Below are 6,959 nucleotides of genomic sequence, written 5' to 3'. Positions count from 1 at the left end.
CTGCACCTGGTACACCCCTTCAGAATGGTGTAGTAGAAAGAAGGTATAAGACTCTTATAGAAATAAGGAGATTGATGATGAATTACCAAATTCATTTTAAGGATATACTCTGGAAATGGAAGTGAACATAGTACCTTTCAAAGTCATAACTCTCTACTCATATAGAATTGCTGAATAAGCGTAAGCCTATTTTGAAGCATATTCGGATTCAGGTAGTCCAGCACATATGCTGAAGAGAGACAATGATAAGTTGGACAGGAATTCACTTGTTTGTGGGTTATCCTAGAGAAATGAAAGTAGGTTTATAGTCTTAAAAATCAGAAGGTCATTATTAGCATCAATGATCGATTTTTAGAAAAGGACTATGTAATAAATCATGTGCCCATAAGAAAATTTGTTCTTAAGGAAATAATAAAAGACATGTCTAATCTAGTACCAACTGTACAAGATGAGATACCACAAGAAAACTGCATCACGTATCACAAATGATACACAATTACAGATAGTGCCTCGTTGTAGTGGGAGGGTTGTTAGGCAACCTAAAAAGATTCATGTTTTGGGAGAGTTTTTGGACTCGATCCCTGGAGGACATGAACCTGATCTCCGGACATATGACGAAGCACTCCAAGATAAAGATGCAGCATCTTGGCAAAGAGTAATGAATAAAAGAATTAAAATATATGTATTCTAATAGAACCTGGAAGCTTGTAGAACCACCAAATGGTGTAAAAGCGTTTGGGTGTAAAAAGGTCTATATTAGGAAAAGAGGGATAGACAGGAAGGTAGAAACTTTCAAAGCAAGGCTTGATGAAAAAAGAAACTTTTTCACTGATAGCCATGCTTAAGTCTATCCGGATTCTTTTATCTATTTGGCAAGTGGATGTCAAGACAGTATTCCTTAATGGAAGTCTTGAAGAAAGCATCCATATAAAGCAGCCAGAAGGGTTCATTGCAAAGGGCTAAGAGAATCTTGTGTGCAAGCTCAATCAGTCTATGGACTGAGGCAAAGCTTCAAGGTCTTGGAACATCCGGTTTATCAAAGTAATCCAGATCTATGGATTTAGTAACCGGAGAAGTCTTGTGTATACAAAAGATGTGATGGAAACGTGGCGGTATTTCTTGTACTATACTTAGATAACATTTTTGGTAGTTGGAAACAATATCAAAATGTTGTCAGAAGTAAGGGTATGGTTGCCCAAACAATTCGATATAAAGGACTTGGGAAAATGTATATATTCTTGAGATCAAAGTAATAAGGGATCGCAAGAAAAGAATATTTTACTTATCCCAAGCTTCATACATCGGAAAAATCCTTGCTCGTTTTAAGCATACAAAACTCCAAGAAAGGTTTCTTACCTTTTAAGGATGGAGTAACTTTATCTAAAGATATGTCTCTGTAGACATCAAAGGAGATAAAGGAAATAAAGGCAGTTCTTTATGCTACGGCTATTGGAAGCCTAATGTATGCTATGCACGAGATCAGAAATCTGTTTTGCCAAGGGCATAGTTAGCAGATATCAAAGTAACCCTGGACAAGGACAGTGGACTGTAGTAAAGCATATATTGTAGTACCTTAGAGGCACTAGAGATTATATGCTAGCTTACAAGGCAGTTAATTTAGTCCTTGTGGGTTGCACGGATTTTGACTTCCAATCGGATAGGGACAATAATAAGTCAACCTCGGGGTTTTGTGTTTACTTTAGGAGGTAAAGTCATAACTATGGAAGAGTGATAAGCATAGGTGTTTTTCTGGACTCCACCATAGAAGCTTAGTATATGGCAAGCCTCTGAGGTAGCCATAAAAGCTGAATGACTCAATAACCTCAAGATAGACTTAGATATGATTTCTGGTTTGTCCAAAGATTATTACAATTTATTGTAATAATGTTGGTGCAGTAGCAAACTCGAAGAAACCATAAGTCTATAAGGCAAGTAAACACAATAGAGCGCAAGTACCACCCAATACGAGAAATCGTATAAACGAGGAAAAGTTGTTGCCGCCTAGATTACATCAGGTGATGACCTATAGATCCTTTCACTAAGGTCCTTAATGTCACGCCCCAGGTAGTCCCTGTCCGAAGAAATTTCGGCAGCATCTCCCCTGTACGGCGGACAATATGAATCTCAGTATACATATATCCATACCTCGGCCACACTCGGCCGGAACAATACACACAAATAGTAAACAATCTACGCAGTTATATTTAACGAAAAGATGATATAGAAATCAACGAAGATATACGTACACATCCTACTCCACTACAACGAAGAAATGAAATCCACTAAGTAATGAAATATTCGCAGCGGAAAACAAAGTAGCAAACCCGAATGTTCGATATAAAGTCCACAATACAACCCACATCACAAGTATACGAATAAAAGCGAATACAGAAAACGATATCTAGAAATCTTCGCGACACAGGGGCCTAGCGACTGGAATCTCTCCTGACGGCCTCAACCTGAAAAGTAGTAACAACGGGGTGAGTTCAAAGAACTCAGCAGGTAGACCAATAGACATGTACAACAATATATATCCACCAGTAATAGCCTAAGGTACAGTCTCCTAAACCAGGGGATCAAGAGTACAGTTCTCTAACCATACAACCTACGGTATAGTCTCCTAACAGAATAACAGATATGCATAGCCGAAATAAACTGTAGTAACCAGCAATAGGCATAAGGTACAGTCTATAGCAAGAATAATAAGAAAATGCATAACTGAAATAAACTGTACTCACCTGCGAGGCTTGTGCAACTGACTGTAAACATACACAGATAAAGATAGTCAGAGCAAAAGCATATAACCTGTATGCATGTCAATCATATGCAATCACCAAAATGCATCAATCATAATTAATGCAATCTGTGCATATGATGCAAATGACATGGTCACCCCTGACGCCAGTCAGAATCTCACACACAATGGTGAGACCGCGTGGGTAGGGCTGTGACACCGTGCACTCTGCCGTCACTACCCCTGAAGAGTGACCGAGTGGACGGGATGCACCGGAGTACACCTATCCTCCAACCTCACTATAGGAGGGAGCGCCATGCTCTCATCTCCCGGTACACAATGACGGGGAGGGACCCCGGTGTGCTACCACGCTGCCTATCACACTACCCATGAGTGGAGCCTCCAGCGGAGCACCACCGAGCAACCTACACACCCTGTGTGCTGTGCCACTACCCATGCAGTGGTCACGTGGTGCGCAGGTCAATGTAGCCGGCCGACGAGCTCAACAATAATGGAGTCGTCAATCGCCCAACATGCAATCATGCGATATGGTGCATGCGGCTACAATATATCATACCTGAACATATCCTCCATATGTGTAGATGCCAAACAGACAAACACATATATAACGATGATAATAAACAGCATAAATCCAAAGACATCACATATAACAATGATGTAAGTATCATGAATCCAAGAGCATGTATCACACATGTAAAGCAACTAATCCAGTAGAGTAGAGCACTATAGATATGCATCTCTATGATCATATATACACATGGCAAGAGATATAATATCCAATCCTGAAGTAAAGCAACTAGCAGATGAAGCATGTGATAGGTATCAACTAGCTAAAACCAGGGAAGAAATGATCTACTATCTACCACTAGTAAATATATATAAGCTACACATATCATAAGACATTATCAAAAGATAAGTCAAAGGGTACCCGCCCCAAATAGAAGGTACAATCCAAATCTGAAGTCGAGACGCCCGTCTCGAATCAGCGTCCTGCGTCAAACACATATAAATATTTTATTTAGCTAAATCCAAATGAATAGCTAAATAAAATCCCTAATACTAAATTAGGGTAAAATCCTAAACAACACAACCTCAATCTACCTAATTAATCTAATGGTTAATTAGGATTAGTTACCTAATCCTTAATCACCTATTAGATTAGGAATCCAACGGTTGACTAGGGTTAACTATCTTAACCCTATTCCTTCCATTAGATTAACTCTAAGCAATTAAATCTAATCACAATATTCCAACCAACACAAAATCTACAATTAACATGTATAAAAATCTCTTCACATACCTCGATTCACAGCCCCTATTGCTTGCTGGATCAAGGTTGCTGCTAAAATCACTTCACGATCACCTTCCCAACACCACAACAACAGGACCTCACTGCTCTAATCGAGTTGCTGTTGAAACAATATATTGTTGGATCATAGAGCAATCCACAGAACAGGTCCTCACTGGAATAAACCGGATGAAGCAATGAATTAAGCTAGAATTCATTGATCAGATTAAGATTGAAGATCACATAGCACATATTAGATTACACCATAGAAATCATAGATCAAACAACACCCTAATCTTACCTCAACCGATTGTATCCAGGAGGTGTCACCCAATCCGTGACCTAAATCAGCCACAAAGAGAAGAGGATCAGATTTGATCAAGGGAACAGCAAGAATGTGATCCGATTCCTTTCCCAAACCAGAACAGAGCATTGATCCGTGAATCAACAAGAATCCGATGATGAATCAAGAGGGAAATTGACAAGACGGGTTTCGGTTGAGTCTAGCTTACCCTCGCAGACGATCGAGTGGCACAATTCCGGACTAGGGCACCTCTCTAAGCTTCGGTGGCCGATGGTGGAAGGAGACGTAATCCGGCGATGCCCTGCCTCCAAGATCACTACTAGGTGATGCCGCTCGGTCCAATCCGGCCAGCAAAAAGGGTAATCACACTGTGTCCAGTGTGAGGAGCGAAGAGGAATGGTCTACCGATGGGAGACGATGCATGATCTGTCTCTCACCGTGCCCTAGCCACAGCGCCTTCGACGATTGACCTCCAAATCCGCCGGACAGAACCCCCCGATCAGATCCAACTCCTCGGCACCGTCGAGCTCCGGTGATGAGTCTCCTTCGGCCTTGGCGTCGAGTGATCCGCGAGAGAGGAACAGAGAAGAAGAGGGGAGGTCGGCTCGCGTCGGGGCAGAGAGGGGAGGAGATCGGGGAAAGAGAAGGATCGGCGATGGGGTTTGGGGGAGAAAAGAAATAAAGGAAATGAATTTATATATTAACACATTTCCTCACTTAAACCGGTATCCTAAACAGGCTTTATCCGAACCCAAAGTTGATCCCCTCAAAACCCTCCGTACGAGCTCCGAAAAATTCCCAGAAAATTTCTAAAAATTTCGAAAAAATTCTATAAGGCTATTTCCCAAATAACCTTATTTATTTAAATTTTTCCGAGATCTCACACTTAAGGCAAGAGCTTTTGATGGGCATGTTGAAGGGATGAGAATCAGATGTATGACAGCAGATATGGCAGCTTAGTCTTTTAGTATAAGTGGGAGATTGTTAGAGTGTATACTAAAAGCCTAGCTTTTGGTATAAACATTTATCTAGAAATAAGAATCACATTGGTCAAATGTCTACATTTATGATAAATGTAGTTGCTCAATTAATTTATATTGTAGATAACATGGTGTGTGGTGTCACACACAGAAGATCATGTTATCAGTACCTTATAAATTATAAACAGTAGCTCACGACCATGATGAAAAGGAACAAACCATTGGAAGGTCGTAGTGTAATTAGGTGTTAGTTTATCTTAACTATATAATTACATTAGTGCACTAAGAGTTTATTGAGTAGGACCATTAGAGGTCGTTTCTTTTATACTGACTTTATAAAGGAACAAAGACCTCAGTTATTATGGAAGTATGTGCTCTTAATCCTAATATAATAACAAGCACATATATTTGATATTTATTTCTTTAATTTATCAATGGGTGAGATTTAGTTCGATGAATCAATAAGCCCGATAAGTTGGGAAATGATATCACTTATAGTGTGTGTTGTTGATTATAAAAGGAAACTGTGTCCTAGTAATATAGGTTGAGAATGTCCCCAAGAGGAGCTCATAAGGATTGTCATGTTAAACCCTGCAGGTGGACTTAGTCCGACATGATGATGAAGTTGAGTGGTACTACTCTTGGAGCTAGATATTAATTAAGTGAGTTGTCAGTAACTTATTTAATTAGTGGACATTTGTTATCTTAAACACAGGGAGACTAACACACTCATAATAAGAAGGAGCCCAAAATATAATTTGGGATTGGTACGGTAGTTCAATAATAGTTCTTTAGTGGAATGAATTATTATTGATAAAATTAAGTTGTGTGTTCGGGGCGAACACGGGATGCTTAATTTTATCAGGAGACCAAAACCAATTCCTCCTCTCGGTCCCTATCGTAGCCTCTAATATATAGAGATTTATACCCACCGCATACCCACCTTCTTACCCATCCAATGGGGCCGGCCAAGCTAGCTTGGAACCCAAGCTAGGGCCAGCCAAGACCAAGTGGATGAGCCATGTAGGTGGCCGACCAAAGCTTGGGTCCCAAGCTTAGGTGGCCGACCACTAGAATATTAAAAGGGTTTTTTTATTAAAATTATTTCTTATGTGGATATCATGGTTTTAAAAGAGGGTTTAAAAATTAAAATTTCCTTTTATAGCTTTCTACAAAAGATTAAGAGAAGAGATTAATCTCTTTCCTTATTTGTAGATTAAAAGGATGGTTTTAATTTTTATTAAAAACTTTTCTTATTTGTAAATCATCCACATGTTTAAAAGAGAGTTTAAAAATTTAAAATCTTTCCTTATTTATTGATTAAAAGGTGGATTTTAAATTTTAAGAAAACTTTACTTTTTAAACATGTTCATTATTTAAAAGAGAGTTTAAAAATTAAATAATCTCTTTTATAAGTTTCTACAAAAGATTAAGAAAAGATTTGATATCTTTCCTTATTTGTAGATTGAAAGAGATTTTAATTTTTAGAGATAACTTTCTTTTTATCCATATGTTTAAAAGAAAGATTTTAATTTATAAAATTTCTTTTTATTAACCAATCATGAAGGGATAAAATTATTGGAAAAATTTTATAAATTTCTGGAAGCAAATAAGGAAGTTTTAATTTGTGTT

The 6,959-nt window shown here is 38.6% G+C and overlaps 1 long non-coding RNA gene across 1 annotated transcript; it reads right to left on the bottom strand.

Moving 5' to 3' along the window:
• Positions 1-3,689: 3,689 nt before the first annotated feature.
• On the bottom strand, positions 3,690-4,804 carry LOC122053606. Its single transcript, XR_006132264.1, has 4 exons — positions 4,556-4,804; positions 4,345-4,385; positions 4,056-4,218; positions 3,690-3,745 (listed from the first exon to the last, which is right to left on the bottom strand). It is a non-coding gene; the product is annotated as an uncharacterized LOC122053606 (long non-coding RNA).
• Positions 4,805-6,959: the final 2,155 nt, after the last annotated feature.

The sequence above is a fragment of the Zingiber officinale genome, chromosome 3A (genome assembly GCF_018446385.1).
Source record: "Zingiber officinale cultivar Zhangliang chromosome 3A, Zo_v1.1, whole genome shotgun sequence".
Classification (NCBI taxonomy): Eukaryota; Viridiplantae; Streptophyta; class Magnoliopsida; order Zingiberales; family Zingiberaceae; genus Zingiber; species Zingiber officinale.
Note: the sequence above shows the minus strand (reverse complement) of the source record. Positions and strands in the feature narration are given on the sequence as shown.